Below are 21,370 nucleotides of genomic sequence, written 5' to 3' on the forward strand. Positions count from 1 at the left end.
CAGATCCTCTAGGACTCAAATGTGATACAATTACTAGTCCGAGGAGGCTAGTAAACACATTTATACATCAGATGATTCTAGATCTGCTTAAACGAGACAAACCTATAAAGGTGGTGATCAACTTTAAGAGTTGGTCCACAACTCGGGACATATCATCAGAGTGGGGCTGAAGCAGCCCGATATACGCAGCGAAGCAAATCAGCGGTCCAACAGCCATAGGCAAGGTTGGGAACAGTCGTAACTCTTACTCGATCTCCTTTTTCTGAAAAACAACAAATAAGCAAGGGTGAGTACAAACGTACTCAGCAGCCCACCTTCACCCGCGGAATGGGGAAATCAGATATAATGCATGCAATATGTGGAGCTTAGGATATTTTGCAAAAACAGCAATATTTTATGCAGGGTTGTTTTGTAAAACATTTTGTATTTTTCAAAGCGCATCCTCTCCCAAAGGAGTAGGAAGTTTTTCAGTATAGAACAAAATCCCCTGGACCAAACCGTCTAGGTATCTCAGCAGTTTCCCACTGGTTTTCATTTTCAAAAACAGCTACTGGACTTCCCGTCCACCATAGCTCACGGCTCAACCGCTGGACCTTTTAAAAACCACCTTTCTCAAATGCACCCTTTTTTTGAAAACAAAACACTAATTGCCATACCACACTAGACTCGTCCATTCCTGTGGACACAAACTATTCGAATAGGTTTGAACTCTGCGCAGAGGGGTACACTTTACCCACTAGTCCGGTTCCTGCGATCTCACCGTCGTGAGATCCAAATGTCGAATCTCTTTCTTTCCTCGCACGTCCTTACCTTAACAGTTATACCGGAAGGAGTCAGGCCACCGCCATGTCCAAACCGGACAAAACATTCCCCCTCCTTATCCTCCCGGTGCTCCCCAGCCTTCATAACCCTAGGGTTTGGACCATATGAGTTCAGATTGAGTGACTGCCCATACAGTCTCGAGTGGTTGTACTTGTCATGAATACAAGTAGTGAAGGATGACAAATTGGTTCTTATATGAGAGGACAATCCTTCTGCTCACACCTAACCCGGCTGAGCCATCACCTTAGGCCCTCCCCTAAACCAGGGAGTCCCTGATCATCCATACTCAAAGGTGATAAGGGTGAAAACCCTTCATCATACACATTTTGAAAAGCATTTTCTTTTGAAAACTCACACCTTTTCTCAAATCATTTGTAACAAATATATCAAGGATTGATTGCGGCAAGTGGCTGGGTGGCCATAATAACTTGTCTCATATCATGCATACAATAACAGGCTGAGGGTTGTGGTTGAAAAATCATAGGTAATTTATGCATCAAAGGGATCCAGTGAGCTTGCCATGCTTATCCGGCGAAGGGGGAAGGGAAGCTCGCGGAACTGGCTTCTAGCTCCACTGCCTGGCATAGACTTGCAGATCTGGCCTCCACGAGACGGCACGAACGCTCCGATAACTATGCAACATGAATAAGCAAACATACAAACCAGCAAGTATATCAACAGATATTTAGTATAGTGGTCAGAATAGCGATATATGGATGGGTAGAGTCTTAAGTAGAATCTGTGTCATGTGGTGTTGAGATACTACTAGTGGTGGAGTAGAGGTGCTTACCAGGAGGGTGGACTGGAGGCGAAGCGACACTATGCGTGTAGCCGGTAGAGCGGAGTAACTGAGTGGGTGGGGTGTTTACCTTGGCTGAGGGTGTGGAATGTGTGTGGAGAGGGAGAGGGTAGCTGGTGTATTTATAGCTGGGTGTATGTGGTGTAGCACAGTGAAGTTCACTGTTGGTGAGAATAGTGACGAATGAATCGTCTGACTTAGTATGAACAGGAGAGTTATAGGCAGAATATGGGACAAGAGTATTTTGGCAGTTTTCTGGAATATGAACCATGCTTAAGGAATGACATGGTTGGATAGGGAATAGTTTGATAAGAATTTAGAAACAAGAATTATTGGAATCGGAGTTTGGAAGCCTGGTTCGAAGGAATCTCAAAGTTAAGCGTGCTCAACTTGGAGAAACCTGGGATGGGTGACCAGATGGGAAGTTCCCACTGGAAGGAAAATCACAGTCACCGGAGTTCGTATGACTGGAATATTGGTCTGGTAGGTCTTAGGAGGACTGGACAACATGATGGATGAGTAGTTGAAATTTGGGGTGATCGGATGAACGATGAATAGTAATGATGAATAGTGACGACAAAAAAGTAATTATAGATATCATCGATGAATAGTAACGAGGAATAGTAACGATGATGAATAGTAATAAGGAATAGTAACGATGATGAACGAGGAATAGTAACGGTGAATAGTGATGTGAATAGTCCGTATGAACGAACGATGAACGATGAATAGTGGCTATGAACGAACGATGAACGATGATTAGGAACTATGAACGAACGGACGAATGATCGAATGATCGGACAAACGAACGATCGGAATTTCGGCAGCATAACGGTAGGACAAAGATTATCTGGATGAACGATGAATAGGGACTATGAACAAACGAACGAACGATGAATAGGCAGCATAACGGTAGGAAAAAAGATTATTTGGACGAACGAATGGACGAACGGACGAATGAACCATGAACGATCGGACGAACGATCGAATGATCGGATGAACGAACGAACAAACTAAGAACAGGGGGACGAACGATCGAAGAACGACCGAACAATCCTTGTGCTAGTGTGTGCTTGTGTGGGAGATGGAGTGGGCGTGTGTGGGGGGGGGAGAGAGTTGCCATGAAATGGCTTGGGGTGGGATGAGAGGAGGCCCTTGCCCCTCTATTTATAGCCATGGTGGGGGGATTAGGGGGAGGGATGAGAGGATTAGTGGGGGATTAGCATGTATTTGTCTTGTATAAGTGTAATTAGCTTGTAGAGCTCAACGTATGACAACGGAGGCATACGTATACGTATGAGCATGAGGAAAGTTATGAAGAAAATATTTGTGGGGACTTCAAAAATGATTTGGAAGGTATTTCTTAGGAAGAAAATACTTGGAGATATATTGGTGGAATATCTAGGATTCTGGGCAATATTTTTGGAAAGAACTTGAAGGGGGATCACTGGGGAAATATCTGGGGCAGTATTTCTGGAAAGAATTTGTGGGGGATCATTGGGGAAATATCTGGGTAGTATTTCTGGAAAGAATTTGAGGGGGATCACTGGAGAAATATTTGTAGGATATTTTGAGGAGGATTTTGGAGAGAATATAGACCACTATATTTTATTTGCTGATATCAACTCGCAAACAAACATTTTGAAATGAAATTTGAAATTCATTTTGAATTTAGAGCGAGTTCGAGAACATTTCAAGATTTGAATTTTTGGGATGCTACAAATCTACCCCACTTAAAATAAATCTCGTCCTCGAGATTCGGCTTAGACGGGTTATGGGTATAGCTTTACTTCAGCTACATATCTTCACTTTGCAGACTCTTCGAGGAGATGGAACTTCAACAAAATCTGGCCTTTCAGGAGCATCCGGTTGCTGATTGCAAACGCTGATTCTGGCTACTCAAAGATCATCTTCAGGCTTCTATCTTTCGCTTGGCAGCTAGCTTATTGAAGAAGCATCGATGCCAACACGCAAACCTTCCTCATACAAACTTATCCATGGATTACTTCCTTGATTGGTCTTCTGGTGCTTCATCAACAAAACTTGGGTGACCACTTCTCATCCAGAAACTATATGCTTAGATGATCGGGTCATCCACAAGCTTGCTACAGGCCTTCTTCTTTTTCTCCATAGCAGGAACCTTACTGGAACACTACCCCACTTAAAAAGAATGAGGGTAGAACTCTTGAATCTTGGGAATTTGAACTCCTTGAAGTATCTCATAACAAGGGTGTTACGGGGCCTTCTTCTGTTGTTGCTGCTTGAGCAGGCTGCGGAGAAATGACTGACACCAGGTTGATTCTCGGAGAACCTTCTTCTTATCTTCTCTTCACTATCTTCTTTTCTCTTCTCACTTTTCACTTTTCACTCTCTCTTTCTTTCACTTTGTTCTTCCCACTGGAGGATTCTATCAAAGAGAATTACCATCATACAGAGGAGGAAATCGAAGACTATGAACCATGTACAACAGTCTTCAACCCAAGAATCACCAAACATTGTGATCTTAGGGGCGAGGGAGTGGGAAATTGAATTGCTTGCTATTTGGCAAAGGGGATTTTATCGGGAGTGTTTTTCTTGGGATGGGAACTGAGGGAGCTGGTGCGGAAGTTTTTATAGGCGAGCGGCATGCGAGGTGGTGCTCGGGGGGTGTGGAGTGGTGGTGATGGAGCAGGTGACACGAGGCAGCATGTGCGATGGAGGGGGGTGGTGTTGCTGGTGGTAATGGTGGTGGGTGTGCTGCAAAGTGGTGGTGTGGGCGGCGGTAGTAGTGCGCATGGAGGCAGAGCACGGGTGAGTGGTGGGGTCAATGACCCTGATGTTTGTGGTCTCTGGTTCCAAGAAACTTTGCCTCTCTGTATGGTAATAACTCCTTCTGTCCTCTTTTCTTGTTTACTTTGACTCAGGGGCAGTGCTTTGATTCTCACGGTCGGTCCTTTTGACTGAGCGGCTAGACAAGTTCCTTCTGTAGCTTATTGCAGGCTTCAAGGGTAAGCTTCCCGGTATCTTCTTGGATAAGGTGCTTTTCTCTTGAGATGGGTTAAGATGAGAATGGAAGCATAAGGTGAGGATTAGCTCTAATTTGTGATCTATGTTTTTAGAGAAAACCTTTCTTAAAAAGAAAGAAAACACACAAGCTCAGCAATGATAAGCACAAACAAATCAAATGTTTTGAATAAGGGAAGAATAGAGTTTCTTTTCCAAAGCACGGACTACACAGATTCGGGGGCTAAGCATAACTACTATTGCTTGGCTCCTGAATTGAGAACTATGCTAAATGCAACTTATGAGCACTAACGTTAAAGCATCACATATGCACTCAAAAGGGAAGAAAACATCAAGTGAAATTCATTTTGAAATGCCCTAGGGGGGCACACAAATAGAGTTTTGCAAAACACGAGTCTACACGATTACCTCTTATACATGCAGGGCTCTAGCCGAAGTGAAGAAAAACTTCACTACCCAATGCATGCAGAGGACTGGGCATAACTAACTTTAGACCAGGTAGCTTCTCTTCTAGCAAGGCTGTCACACAACTTCAATCTAAGACATCTCCTGGATGGGTCAAGAGGGAGCTGATGTTGATGACTTCTTCTGGCGGCGACTGGGATGGCAAGACGGGGTCGAACTCTTCTTCAAGCGGGACTGGCTCTTGTAGCTCCTCAGAGGGCGGTGGTGCTGGTGGGGTGCTTGCAGCTTCTTCTTTGATCTCACGGGACGGTGCTGGAATCTTCTTCATGGTGAGGGGCTCAAACAACTCTGGTGGGGGATCTTGGGAGGATTTGGGGTGCTCTTGCTTATTCATAGCCTGAGGGAAGACTAGAATTCCTTTCAAGACTATGGCTCCTTCTGGGAGTTCCCAAGCCTTCTTTTCTTCTCTGGTAGAGACCGAGTGACCTTCAAGAATCTGGGGATCTTCAGCTCTCATGGGTTGAACTAGGTTGGATGAAGCAGGCTCTTGGATCCGCAGAGCCCTACGTTGGTTATGGGTTACCAAGTAGGCCTCCATCAGCTTCTAGACATGCTCATCCTTAGCTTGCTTCAGGGCTTCAACAGCAATGACTTCATGACTTTCCAAGGCAGCTACATGGGCTTAAGGTGTGGTGAGATCCACATGGAGCTGACGATTGCGCTTCTCTACATCTTTTGCTCGAGCAATCATCTAACGGTGGTGTCGAGCCAAGAAATCATACTGCGCATCCAGGGTGAGCAGGTATGCAGTGAGGTACACGACTGAGGGGTCATCCTCAAGCAGCTGCTGCCCTTCCAATGCATGCATCCTGGCCATCCAAACTGGATGGTTTCTCTGAAAGGGCGGAAAGAATCTGAGCGAGGTGTCGGCCACTTCTTCTTCATAGATCTGACACAGGGCCCTCAATGCCTTGTGGGCGACGACTTGGCAGGTGTCTCTGAATCTGTGCCCAGCAGCAGTGACACTCCATTTCACATGGTGCGGACTGGATCCAATGTATACTGTCACGACACACTTCTCTGTGCCATGCTCGACGAATTCATGACCATCATACTCTGGCTGGCTCCTGATTCCGAGGCGAACTGTGCATGCTCTCAGCAACTTGGGGAAACCATCTTTATTCTGGCAAAAGCTGGATTGGCAGCGGACCTCCATCTGACTTCTGAGAGAAGGAAAGGGGGAAAGCATTTTTAAAATGAAGGGATGAGACCAAGATTTTTTTTTAGAAAATAGTTTTGACTCAAAAACTTTTGGATCGAGGCTAAGGGTTATGTCCTGCGGCCAACCTAATAGCTCCGATACCACTTGAAGCGCCCCAGATCTTCTGGGGCTCAAATGTGATACAATTACTAGTCCCAGGAGGCTAGTAAACACATTTATACATTAGATGATTCTAGATCTGCTTAAACGAGACAAACCTATAAAGGTGGCGATCAACTTTAAGAGTTGGTCCACAACTCAGTACATATCATCAGAGTAGGGCTGAAGCAGCCCGATATACGCAGCGAAGCAAATCAGCGATCCAACAGCCACAGGCAAGGTTGGGAACAGTCGTAACTCTTACCCGATCTCCTTTTTCTGAAAAACAACAAATAAGCAAGGGTGAGTACAAACGTACTCAGCAGCCCACCTTCACCCGCGGAATGGAGAAATCAGATATAATGCATGGAATATGTGGAGCTCAGGATATTTTGCAGAAACAACAATATTTTATGAAGGGTTGTTTTGTAAAACATTTTGTATTTTTCAAAGTGCATCCTCTCCCAAAGGAGCAGGAAGTTTTTCAGTATAGAACAAAATCCCCTAGACCAAACCGTCTAGGTATCTCAGCAGTTTCCCACTGGTTTTTATTTTCAAAAATAGTTACTAGACTTCCCGTCCACCATAGCTCACATCTCAACCGCCGAACCTTTTAAAAACCACCTTTCTCAAACGCACCCTTTTTTTAAAACAAAACACTAATTGCCATACCACACCAGAATCATCTATTCCTGTGGACACAGACTATTCGAATAGGTTTGAACTCTACGCAGAGGGGTACACTTTACCCACTAGTCCGGTTTCTGCGATCTCACCGTCGTGAGATCCGAATGCCGAATCTCTTTCTTTCCTCGCACGTCCTTACCTTAACGGTTATACCGGAAGGAGTCAGGCCACCGCCATGTCCAAACTGGACAAAACATTCCCCCTCCTTATCCTCTCGGTGCTCCCCAGCCTTCATAACCCTGGGGTTTGGACCGTACGAGTTCAGATTGAGTGACTGCCCATACAGTCTCGAGTGGTTGTACTTGTCATGAGTACAGGTAGTGAAGGATGACAAACCGGTCCTTCTATGAGAGGACAATCCTTCTTCTCACACCTAACCCGGCTGAGCCATCACCTTAGGCCCTCCCCTAAACCAGGGAGTCCCTGATCATCCCTACTCAAAGGTGATAAGGGTGAAAACCCTTCATCATACACATTTTGAAAAGCATTTTCTTTTGAAAACTCACACCTTTTCTCAAATCATTTGTAACAAATATATCAAGGATTGATTACGACAAGTGGTTGGGTGGCCATAATAACTTGTCTCAAAATCATATCATGCATACAATAACAGGCTGAGGGTTGTGGTTGAAAAATCATAGGTAATTTATGCATCAAAGGGATCCAGTGAGCTTGCCGTGCTTATCCGGGGAAGGGGGAAGGGAAGCTCACGGAACTGGCTTCTAGCTCCACTGCCTGGCGTAGACTTGCAGATCTGGCCTCCACGAAACGGCATGAACGCTCCGATAACTATGCAACATGAATAAGCAAACATACAAACTAGCAAGTATATCAACAGATATTTAGTATAGTGGTCAGAATAGCGATATATGGATGGATAGAGTCTTGAGTAGAATCTATGTCATGTGGTTTTGAGATACTACTAGTGGTGGAGTAGAGGTGCTTACCAGGAGGGTGGACTGGAGGCGAAGCGACACTATGCGTGTAGCCGGCAGAGCGGAGTAACTGAGTGGGTGGGGTGTTTGCCTTGGCTGAGGGTGTGGAGTGTGTGTGGAGAGGGAGAGGGTAGTTGGGTGTATTTATAGCTGGGTGTATGTGGTGTAGCACCGTGAAGTTCACTGTTGGTGAGAATAGTGACGAATGAATCGTCTGACTTAGTATGAACAGGAGAGTTATAGGCAGAATATGGGACAAGAGTATTTTGGGAGTTTTTTGGAATATGAACCATGCTTAAGGGATGACATGGTTGGATAGGGAATAGTTTGATAAGAATTTAGAAACAAGAATTATTGGAATCGGAGTTTGGAAGCCTGGTTCGAAGGAATCTCAAAGTTAAGCGTGCTCAACTTGGAGAAACCTGGGATGGGTGACCAAATGGGAAGTTCCCACTAAAATGAAAATCACAGTCACCGGAATATTGGTCTGGCAGGTCTTAGGTGGACTGGACAGCATGATGGATGAGTAGTTGAAATTTGGGGTGATCGGGTGAACGATGAATAGTGACGATGAAAAGTAATTATAGATATCATCGATGAATAGTAACAAGGAATAGTAACGATGATGAATAGTAACGAGGAATAGTAACGATGATGAAATAGTAACGATGAATAGTGATGTGAACAGTTCGTATGAACGAACGATGAACGATGAATAGTGGCTATGAACGAACGATGAACGATGAATAGGAACTATGAACGAACGGACGAACGATCGAATGATCGGATGAACAAACGATCGGAATTTCTGCAGCATAACGGTAGGACAAAGATTATCTGGATGAACGATGAATAGGGACTATGAACGAACGATGAACGATGAATGGGAACTATGAACGAAAGATGAACGATCGAATGATCGAACGAACGAACGATCAGAATTTCGGTAGCATAACGACAGGAAAAAGATTATTTAGACGAACGAACGGACGAACGATCGAACGATCGGACGAACGGACGAAAGAACCATGAACGATGGGACGAACGATCGAACGATCGGACGAATGAACGAACAAACTAAGAATAGGGGGACGAACGATCGAAAAACGACCGAACGATCCTTGTGCTAGTGTGTGCTTGTGTGGGAGATGAAGTGGGCGTGTGTGGGGGGGGAGAGAGTTGCCATGAAATGGCTTGGGGTGGGATGAGAGGAGGCCCTTGTCCCTCTATTTATAGCCATGGTGGGGGATTAGAGGGAGGAATGAGAGGATTAGTGGGAGATTAGTATGTATTTGTCTTGTATAAGTGTAATTAGCTTGTAGAGCTCAACGTATGACACCGGAGGCATATGTATACGTATGAGCATGAGGAAAGTTATGAAGAAAATATTTGTGGGGACTTCAAAAATAATTTGGAAGGTATTTCTCAGGAAGAAAATAAATACTTGGAGATATATTGGTGGAATATCTGGGCAATATTTCTAGAAAGAACATGAAGGGGGATCATTGGGGAAATATCTGGGCAGTATTTCTGGAAAGAATTTGTGGGGGATCATTGGGGAAATATCTAGTAGTATTTCTAGAAAGAATTTGAGGGGGGTCACTGGAGAAATATTTGTAAGATATTTTGAGAAGGATTTTGGAGAGAATATAGACCACTATATTTTATTTGCTGATATCAACTCGCAAATAAACATTTTAAAATGAAATTTGAAATTCATTTTGAATTTAGAGCGAGTTTGAGAAAATTTCAAGATTTGAATTTTTGGGATGCTACACATGCCTTGCCCGCAGGTATGCCCGTTGCCATCACAAGTCAAGGAGAAAAGCCCTCGTGTCCGTCAGGAGCCTTAAAAGAGGATGGAGGAAGGAGATGATGAGTTGAGAGGCCAAGGGCATATAACGGCGAGGGATGGTGGGAGACAAAGCATGTACGACGGGTTTGCAAATATGAATGGAATATTTTTTTACCCATTAGCTAATACCTATGGAATTTAAGGACGTACTCATATGTATGCCCACATGCAAATTTACGTACTCATATTCTATAGGTTTAATTTGGAACGAAGGTAGTACAATTTTTTCTATAGGTTTGTACCATGGTTATTTCACTTCCAATTTTCTACTCTCGACACAATTTAATTAAATCTTTAATTGTTTCCAGGTTTCAAACTTCATCTCATGGTATATATATATATATATATATATATATATATATATATATATATATATATATATATATATATATATATATATATATATATATATATATATATATATATATATATATATATAGGGCAGGTATAACGGGAGTCCTGGGCTTTAGATATTAAAGAGAGCCCGGGTCGGTTACAGGGTCTGGTCCGCTGAACCAAGCGCGCGTGAGTATAATGGAGACGAGGCAGAGAGCATGCAGTACAGACGACGCCGTGACGCGGTTGGTTAATGGCAAGGCGGTAAACATATGGTAGTGGGCAGAATTATAGGGATTAGATTCCACATGCAAACATGCTTATTCTGATACGTGGGCGCGGAATTTATGAATCTTGCATGGGGTATAATGGCGGGAGTTAAAGATAATATCGAATAAGATGTTGAAAGCTATGGCATAAAACAGATACGCTATAAATATTGCATATATAGTATATACCGTTTGGCGTAAAACATTGAGTCATTGTACGTAAGTAGTGTGTTAGGGATATTTGTATTACATGTACATTGCTATAATATCGGTACGGTTTCGGAAATTATGGAAATACCCTAAAAACGTGGATGCGGTTACTTGTTTAGTATAGCATCCGTGATTTCCTTTCATTCGAAAAAAATACCCCCAGACTGCATAACTAGTTGGCGGTGGAGATGGCCGGCTCTGGATAATCGCCGGCGATGGTAGGAGATGGCATTCGTCTTGATCCAGAGACAGAGGGAGTAGTTGATGGTAACTTACTGGTTACACCACCTCCTGCTCTACTGGGGCCTGTAATCGACGAGATGAGCATAGAGGAGGAAGGAGAACAAAGGGTTCGACCTCCGATGTCCAATATTAGTTCCAGGGAGATGGATACGCCTCAAATACTGCATTCACATGTAAGTCCAATTGTTGTATTTGATTCTTGATTGATTAGATTGTTATGATCATAATCCGTGGTACAAATAAGATTGTCAATGAATTGCAGCAAAAAAAACATTGATCCGAATATAGTGCCAACAGTAGGGATGACTTTCAAGGATATTGATGATGCATATAAATTTTATAAAAGGTATGCATATGAAGTTGGGTTTCCATTGAAGAAATACAGGGAGAAGACATTCAATAAGTGGATAAATTGTTCACGTGAAGGTAAAAGTGCACCAAAACCAAATGATACACCTAGGATGAGGAATAGGAATTCTAGCCGTACGCAATGTAAGGCTGGAATCAAATTAAAAAATATATGATGATGAAAAAAAATGTGGTAGCTTGAAAGATTGAACTGGTGAATTTGGAGCTTAACCATGAGTTCATAACTAACGAAGCAGAGAAACAACATCTACGTTGCAACAAAAGTCAGGATGCGGAATTCATAAATTTTGTTGATGCAATGCATGATAGCCGAGTGCCCCAGTATTGCATAGTTGATTTTATATCAGACATGCATGATGGGCCAGAGAACGTACCGATAACTGCTCAAGATCTGAAAAACATGTAAGGAATCTTTTGTTGTTGACTATGAATATATTGAGTGCCATAGATATTACTATAGTAAATGTTTGGATGTTCATTTTTTGTACAACAATTGTAGGAGGGCAGCAAGGAGACGTGAAAACTGCGCAAATGATATAGCCAAACTTCTGTCTTTCTTTACGGAATGCAAGAAACAGAATGCACAATTTTTTTGTGATTTTCAGCTAGACAAGGATGGGAAAATAGTGAGTATTTTTTGGTCACGTGCAAGTATGCAGGGGGGAATATGCAGATTATGGTGATGATGTGACCTTTGATACAACACACAAGACCAATATATATGATAAACCACTGGGCATGTTTATTGGAGCTAACAGTCATCTGCAGTGTACCGTGTTTGGATTTGTGTTGTTGGGAGATGAAACAGTTCAGACTTTTGAATGGGCTTTCAATTCATTCAAAACATGTATGGGATGCGAGGGACCGAGAGTTATGCTAACAGGTATGTGATATGTGAATTTGTTATGCTAACACATCAAATAATTTATTGTGATAGTCAAATAATGGTTTGTGAGCAATTGTAGATCAAGATCCTACAATGCCAATTGCTCTGAGAATTGTATTTCCAAAAACAATTCACAGACTGTTTTTATGGCATGTTCAGAACCGATTTATGCCATTCTTAAATGAATTATATGCAATATTTGCTTATAAGGATTTTAAAATAAAATTCCAATATATTATACATCATCCTTTAACTCCTCGTGAGTTTGAATGTGCCTAGGAAATGATGCTAGAAGAATACAATCTGCATGAAGATATGACTCTACGCAAGTTATATGAAATAAGGAAAAAATGGATACCAGCATTTTTTAAAAATGACTTCTGTGGGGTAATGGTGTCAACACAACGCGGTGAGAGGATGAACAGATTAGTGAAGAAATCACATGTAGATGCGAACACCCCTCTGCATGAGTTTGCTAAACAAATGATGAAAATGTTGCATAGCAGGAAAATTAAAGAATCAAAGGAGGCATTGATGAGCAAGGTATATGGTGTTTGTTATCAATAATCAATGGCATACATGTTTATGTAAATACATTATTTAATTATGATGTTAACGTCTTATAGGGACCAAGGACAACCGATACGTTGTATAGGTTCGAAGTGAGAGTCTCTAGGGCATACATCAGAGCTGTTATGAATAGATTTGAGGAATCAATGAAATACGCCACTGCATACAGAATATTGAAGGACACAGACGGTTGTGATAAAGATTGGATCGTACAACATACAAAAAGATCTAATAAAATTGTGTGGGGACAACATCAATTCAAGATAACAGCGGACATAGAAGCTGGAGAGTATACATGCGAGTGCAAACAATGGGAACGTACAGGTTTGAACATCTTGTCTTGATTATACGAATAAAAGTGCATATTAGATTTTTTTATTGTTATACAAAATAATATATATCATTAACAATATAATGATTGGTCTTCATGATTTCAGGTCTATTATGTGTTCATCTTTTAAGAGCCTTCATGCATCTACAAGTTGAAACGATACCTTCAAAGTATATATTGTAAAGGTACACTGTCTCATCAAGACAAGATGTACCGTTCGAAAGAATTGATAAGAGCTTCAGGGGAAAGGATGGAGTTACTAAATCATACAGACAGAAAATGTTGCTAACGAAAACAATGAAAGTTGTTCGCCAGGCGTGTATGTCAAAAGCAGGGTACGATAAGGCAATGGATGTGTTGGATGAGCTTGATGGTGTTCTATGCCGATTGGAGCCAGACATTGGATGTAATGAGTCATGTGATGTTAGTGATAATGAGGAAAAACAGGTAATAAAATTCAATTTTTTTAATGTTAAACTATTTGGAACATATGAGTATGTATGGTCATATATTTTTTGTAACAGGAAGGAGAAATAAATAATAATAATAATGCTGGGGAGGGATTGGATGAAGATGACAATTCAATTACATGCCACAAAATAGTATGTAAAAGATAAATATATAATCTTGCATGAAGCAGTGTATGTAATGAATATATGAAATCAATGAACTAAAAAATATTTTATTATGTAGGATGATCATAACATTATGACTGGATGTGGACCTGCATTAAAATTAATAACAGCTGGTAACCAGGTAAATATTCAAAATTTGGTGTTCATTTGTATATAATGCAATAGATGTTTATGCTACATTGAAATGATGATTTATTTGGGTTATGCTATATAGGTGGACAACATGAAAATACAACATGTGGTGTGTGATACCAGTTCTCCATTACACGTATCACACGACCAAATGGAACAAATGGGTGCATCCTCAGAAGCTAAGAAGGTTAGCATTGATAACTGATTTTTTTAGAGTGGTACATATATACTTTTTATTTATATGTGTATACTAATTAATATCGAATTTGTATTATACAGAGGTTGAATTTTAATGTGGATGTTATAAATCTAAGTATGCCGGATCGTGCAAGACCAAAAGGACGGACAATAAAAAATACGGAAGAAAGGATTATGAAACTATGTGCGAAAGGAGAAAAAGAAGAATAGGAGATGCCAGTTGTGTGGAATTGCAGACGGACATAACAGCAGGACGTGTCTGTCAGTGGAAGAGAACAGGGCAAGACTGGCAAGACTGGCTAATCGAAAGAGAGGACGACCAGCCGGATCAAGACTCAATACTAAAACAACTGCTCCACAATGAAATGAAACCTCGACTGCTAAAAAACATCGTATTGATGAAGAAGTAGACAATGAATCAACCGCTGAACATATGGGTTTGGGTGAAGAATTAGATGTGTGAAAATAGATAGGTTGATGTATTAAAAATTTGTAATAGCACAATGACCTCTGTTTATTTGAGGTAATAAATATTTTGCATTAATGGGTTATATAATGCTTTGATATAAAAATATAATATGTTGCATAAAACTTGAACATTATAGAAAATATGAAACTAGATATATGCCAACAATTGGTCTGGAACGATTAACAATCTGACAATCTGGACATGAATGGCATAGACACTCAGCAATGTTAACATAAGTAAACATTCAGGTACCACTTCAGTTCTACACACTTGATATAAGACTGATATGAAGTAGCATAAACACTGGCCACAGTAAACATAAGTACCATGGGAAGTAGGAAAAATGAACATAAATGTATCTAATATATGAAACTATAATATGTTGCATAAAATTTGAACATTACGGAAAATATGAAACTAGACATATGCCAACAATTGGCCTGGAACGATTAACAATCTGGACATGAATGGCATAGACACTCAACATCGTTAACATAAGTAAACATTCAGGTACCACTTAGGTTTTACACACTTGATATAAGACTGATATGAAGTAGCATAAACACTGGCCACAGTAAACATAAGTGCCATGGGAAGTAGCATACAAATGTGCGACACTTGCCATAAGAGCCTTAGGAAGTAACATAAATAGTTTGGGGATCCCATACGGAATATTGTTCAGCTATGATATCTAATTCTTGGCTTTTAAACAACGTCGTTTCCCTGGAACATACTTGAAAGGCACCAGTTCTGCAGGGAAGGGGTAAACCCTGTTGTTGCGATGAAAGGTCATGTAATGCAGAACAAACGCACGTTGGTCCAATGGTTCATCCTATAATAGTCATAATAGTTGAATTAATGATAAGAATATGTATGAAAAAGTATTTTATGCAATAACAAAAAGTAATTTAGTAACGTACCGGTACAACAAATTCTGAGATGTCGCCATCATCAAAGTCGTAGCATCGGAAGAAGTTAGCGACAAAAAAATCACAATCATTGGAGCCTGGTAACATGGTTGGACAATGGGGAAGAAGCCCAATCTTGTAGTTGCCAAACTTGGGTAAACTAGAATCCGGTCGAGCTTCATGTAAGGCAATGCTAAATCTTCTCATTATTAATCTGGACCATGGTATTTTCGTTCTATTTATCAACAATTGATCATTGTGGATTTGTTTCCAGGAAATGCCACCAAGCAATGGCCCATAAGGATTTGAATCTAAAATGTCTATTCCATGAAGCTGAAAGTTGATTACATAAAGGGTCCAGTGACTACGGCGTAGCATAGGAACCATGATCTGTTAACATATATATATATATAAGGTTATGAATTAACAATAATATGGCTATGGAAAAATAAAGATATAGCAAAATATAACTTATAAGCAAATGAACATTAAAATATCCTTACAAATAATAGTGATTGGGGCTCACCAGTTTAATTTGGTTTAGAACTTCATCTAGAGGAAGAATCGGGACTATTAAATCTTTAAGAACTGATGTTGAGAAGGGCTGCGGATTTTTACTGTGTTGTTTGAGCTCCTCGATATTCAAAACAGTCTGCACAAAAAACATATTGATTATTTTTATATATTTATACACTAAGAATTGAAACATGATAAATATTTGAAGAGTAAAATAAAAAAAATTACCCCAACATTGACATTTAGTATGAGTGTGTTGCTTATGGTACCTGGATTGTATAATATATCATCATCACGAATACAGTCAATGAATCCCTGCATGAAAAAGTTCTCAAGACATTTATTAGGGCCAAAAGATTGGACAACATCCAAGACAGAACCACCATATCCTCCAAAATCAATGATAGACCTGAAAAAATTGCAACTTGAAATTCAAATAACAAATGATACTTAATTGAAGGTAGAATAATGAAAGCATACATGCTCGGGTCTAGTTGTCCTGAACAAATGAACTTAAATAATTGGCGAGCACATTCTTCACGTGATACATGGGGAGGTTCAGCAACTGCAGATTTAGTGGAAATATTCCTTGCAACCAGTTCAGGAGTTGCCTAATATATATATTTGTTAGTAATCAATGGCATAAATGATTATGTATTGTAGTGTACATATATAAGAAAGATAAGAATATGACACGATATGACTAACTTCTGTCAGGGGGTTCTGTCAAACTTTGGTGCACTATATGTGGAAGGATCCTGTAGAACAGGATTTTGTCCTTCCTAAAACACAATAAAAGTATAAAAATATACACAATCAAATATAGGTTATGACTAATATTCACATAATATGATGAAGAATAAATACTGACAGTATTTAGGGGGGGGTTTACTTCTGAGACAGCATCCTGTAGAACAGGATTTTGTCCTTCCTGAAACACAATAAAAGTATAAAAATATACACAATCAAACATAGGTTATGACTAATATTCACATAATATGATGAAGAATAAGTACTGACAGTATTTAGGGGGGAGTTACTTCTGAGACAGCACGCTTGTCGGTTATGGGAGCCTTGTGAAAAAAAATAAAAACATTCAGATATATTAGGGTTACTATCACATATTGTAATTAAAAGTATAATCATTGGGAATAAATTAAAACAAACATTTGATTTTGGAGTCTTGTCAAATATTGGGACATCCATGACCGAATCTTTTTTACAAACGTTTCCACTGAATACCTGTATTGGAAACATATGAAGTTGGTGTATATGTGAACTTGTATGCTATATTTTATATATGCTTCATACTAGTTTGTATGAAAAACTTACATGTTCTGATACTTTATTATCATCTGTACGAACATGGGTTGGCTGATCGTGATGCTGAAGATCAGGGGTTTGAACAGGAGGAGTGGATACATGGTCATTTGTCGGGGGCGATGAGGTAGTGGGTGGGTTATCTACATTTGGACAATAAAATGATAAATTAGTTAATGCTGATATGCACCAGAAATAGAAATGTTCTGTAATAAAATAATGGTTATACATACATACTAGAACAAACTACATCCACATAATATCATGGTGCGTAAAACAAAATGATAGGGTGCATCTAAAATCAAATGAAAGGTATTGGTGATGTAGTAATACAAATGAATGCATAAGTAATATATAATATGTTGCATAAAATAATGTATTTAAAATCGTATACCTAAATACAACTTTAGTTTGAATTATCCGTGAGCTGAATAATGTTTTAAAAAATAAACATAACTATTAATACCTTCTTGCTGAGTATCACGCTGTGTGGCAGCCCTTAGAACTTCGTCGATCATTTCGCCAAATGTCTCAGATAGTTCAATCTGCTTAGCAACAAGCATCTGATGGCTCTACTGAAGAGAAGCACAGTACTTATCCACCTCTTTGTCATGCGCATCAAACATTGATTCGAACATGGGGCGATGCTGGGAGGGCAGACATTTCAGCTTGTTGCCAATCAAATGCTTTATGCGTGGCACATATATGTTGAATACTTCAGAAACCGGACGTTCTGGTGCAATGACATAACATGTCTCTGTGCGGCTACGAAACTGTTTAAATCCAAGTTATAACTGTTAGCATGTATTGGAATTTTACCATCTGCATGAACAGGAAAAAATATGTTTATGGCTAACCTCTGCATGACCAAATGGTTCCCCAGTTTGGTGGGGGCCACGTCTGTCACCCCTAGCCAAATCTCTTATTGTCTCGTTGTAAAAATACTTGATGCGGGGAGTACCATACTTGTTCTCAGGTGATGCAGAGTGGTGTAAGTGGTCAAGATAATATATCTGAACCAAATAGAAAAACAATCATAGATATTTAGTATGAATGTAAGTACAAAACAAATTTTTGTATAGCATATATATACTTGGTAAACAGAGAATTACTTACAAGAACAATGAGTGAACATCCATGCACTGTTGCAGTAATGTTTGTTCTGTTCCTCTTGTGCCAACGACTGGCAGCATCACACAAATCAGTATATACTAGTTGACACCAATCAATCTCAGCCATCCAATCCATGTTTGTTGTTATTAGGACCTCGTTGTTCGTAATACCCCATGAAGCAGATGAGAATAGAAGTCGATTGAATAAAATTAGAAAAAAAACATCTGATGGATAACTCATCATCATTCCCAATAACTAGCTTGTCCTGTAGCTTAACAACATCAAACTCTTCTTTACAAATGTTGAGATCCCGTCTCAGTTTTGAAGCAGCGTCAACTTCACCATACCAATCAGTGAACTCCCTGCCACCTCCAGCACTTGGCAATCCCAATATAAGACGAACCGTCTCTTTTGTGATCTTGAGTTCTTTACCAGCCCTTGGGCGTATTGTCATGTCGTTTGGATCCAGCTTATCCATCAACCACCTTATGAGAGACCTGCTCTCTAACGCATCGGTACACAAATCAAATATACTTTGAAATTCCATCCTAGCAACAGCATCACGCTGTCGATCGCTCATTATCCAAGTTGGCACAATGACATCATACAGGATGCAACGGATATTCAATTTCTGCCAGAATAAATGAATATGTATTAATACACAGTGTATATATATTGTTATAACTAAGGATAATATAGATATACATATGATATTTATTAGATGGTTGTAAATAACTATAGTCTAAAACACTAACAAAATAAAAAGCATACCAAAATAATAATATATAAAATGTAACATTGGGGTAGTACAACATTGATTGTGCACCAAAATTAACACATAAACAAACATAAATATATACATAGTACTTGGGATTTTCTGGATGTCCTCTGTTTGGGTGAGCTTGTTTTCATAATGATCTTTGACTTGACATCAATATCAATCTTTGATCTGCTTGACACAATCGGGACTTGTGGAGAAGGGACTTTTATCTTCTTTGAACGATTATTTTCTGAAGTTGAGGGTACAGCTGATCTAAAATTGCGCTTCAATGATGCAGCATCCATGAAATTATCGTCAGACAATGCGGATGGAACTGTAGGAGGATTTTTTTTGACACGACAAGCTAGTGCCTTTCTACGGACACGAGTAACTGGAGCTGGCTGAGGATCAATTTGTTGCTGGTTATGGGGATTATCAGCATGTTGAGCTGAGCTGCTAGATCGTGTTCGTCTTGAAATGTCAACAGAAAACACCTCCTGACTTGACTCAATCGTTAATCTTTTTTGCATTAGATGGTGGGCGATCAACGGACCTCATGGTTCAGCAAGCAATATAACTATTCAAAAAATTATTGTATTTAAGTAAAATGATTTATGCATAAATATATGCCAAAAAATGGAATGTTGTATATAACTGTCTACAATGCATACTACATAATACGAAATGGAGTTACGTATCTTAAACTACCTTTTCCATTTATATGCCATAATATTAATGAACCATGGTTATATACAAGCATAAATATTAGTTGACTATTTCATATAATTGTAACTGGTGCATGATAAAAAAATACCTATTTTGCATCAACTAACTATACAACATAGTTAAATAACTAGTTCATATTAATATACACAATTTGATGATATTCAAACATGAATATTTAAATAACTATTGCATATATAATAGTACCTGTGTGCATTTATATATAATACAACGGGTGTGTAAACTAATGTTTCAGGTAGCGGGAAAAATACAATTGTGCATAACTATAATCACCGATGTTCATATATAGTTGTACCAATGTGCATAAACAGCAATGCCGATGTGCATATATATCAGTGCCAATATGCATATATATATATTACTAATGATATGTAAAAATAATCTCTGCAAACTCAGGAAGAAATACCTGAACCGGCGACGTTGCCGAGGTCTTTGATGGCCGAGCGATACAGCGGATCTAAAATAACTGCAGATGCTCTTCAATCGGGGCTCCAGAACCAAAGAAATATGCAATGACTTGTAAGATAAAGCACCCGATTGGAGAAATGTAGAAACGGATTCAAATCACACACTGATAATAACTAAGGAAAACAATCAAACCGACTTCAAATCGACAAAAATACCTCAAAGATCGACGGAAACCTCGATGTATTTCAAGTTGGAGCGATTACCTGGAACTTCACGGGAAAGCAATGACTCTTCAATCGGGGTTCCAAAGTTCGCAGGTTGAAGGAGCGGAGATGGATTGAAGCGGTGGAATACGCCTGGCAAGTCGCCTCGGCCACCGGGATGAAGGGGTTTTCTTCTTGTTCGGCGGATGCAGAAGATAGAAACCCCTATGACTCGCGCGGGTTTATCTCTGTTGATTGCGCGAAGACGGTTTTGGAAACCGGGAAACGGGGGAGACGTACAACGCTAACTGAGACAGAGGCTAACGGCGACCGTGAGTGCGTATATGCTGACTAGGTCTGGTTCAACCAAAAGTACATATTGACTGACCTGAGCTTCCTCTATTATTGGAAGCTCAGGACTCTTAATATATATATATATATATATATATATATATATATATATATATATATTATGAGCCCTGGGCTTCCAATAACTAGAGGAAGCCCAGGTTGGACGGTGCAATCCGGTCGAGTCGGACCACATCCAGACGTCTATAAAATAGGACTCGGAGTGCTAGGGTTCAGTTTTTTACGCTCCACCCCGATTCATTAGCGACGTCGCGTGCGACGACGACGGTTGCCCCAGAGCGTGCGCGACGGTGGACCCCTAGCCGGTGGCCGCAACTCCATGTCCTTGACGCGCGGTGGCGGAGGTTCCTCGATCCGGAATAGTGGCGGCGGTTCCCAGGTCGGTGGCAGCGGCTCCCCGATCCAAAGGGCGAGCGACAGCGGGGCCCTTGTGCGGGCAAGCGGCGGCGTCCCCGAGGTCCCGAGGAGGCGGCACTTCCAAGGCCGGCGAGCAAGCGACGCCCGTCGACGTGCGA

Source organism: Zea mays, chromosome 7 (genome assembly GCF_902167145.1).
Source record: "Zea mays cultivar B73 chromosome 7, Zm-B73-REFERENCE-NAM-5.0, whole genome shotgun sequence".
Taxonomy (NCBI): Eukaryota; Viridiplantae; Streptophyta; class Magnoliopsida; order Poales; family Poaceae; genus Zea; species Zea mays.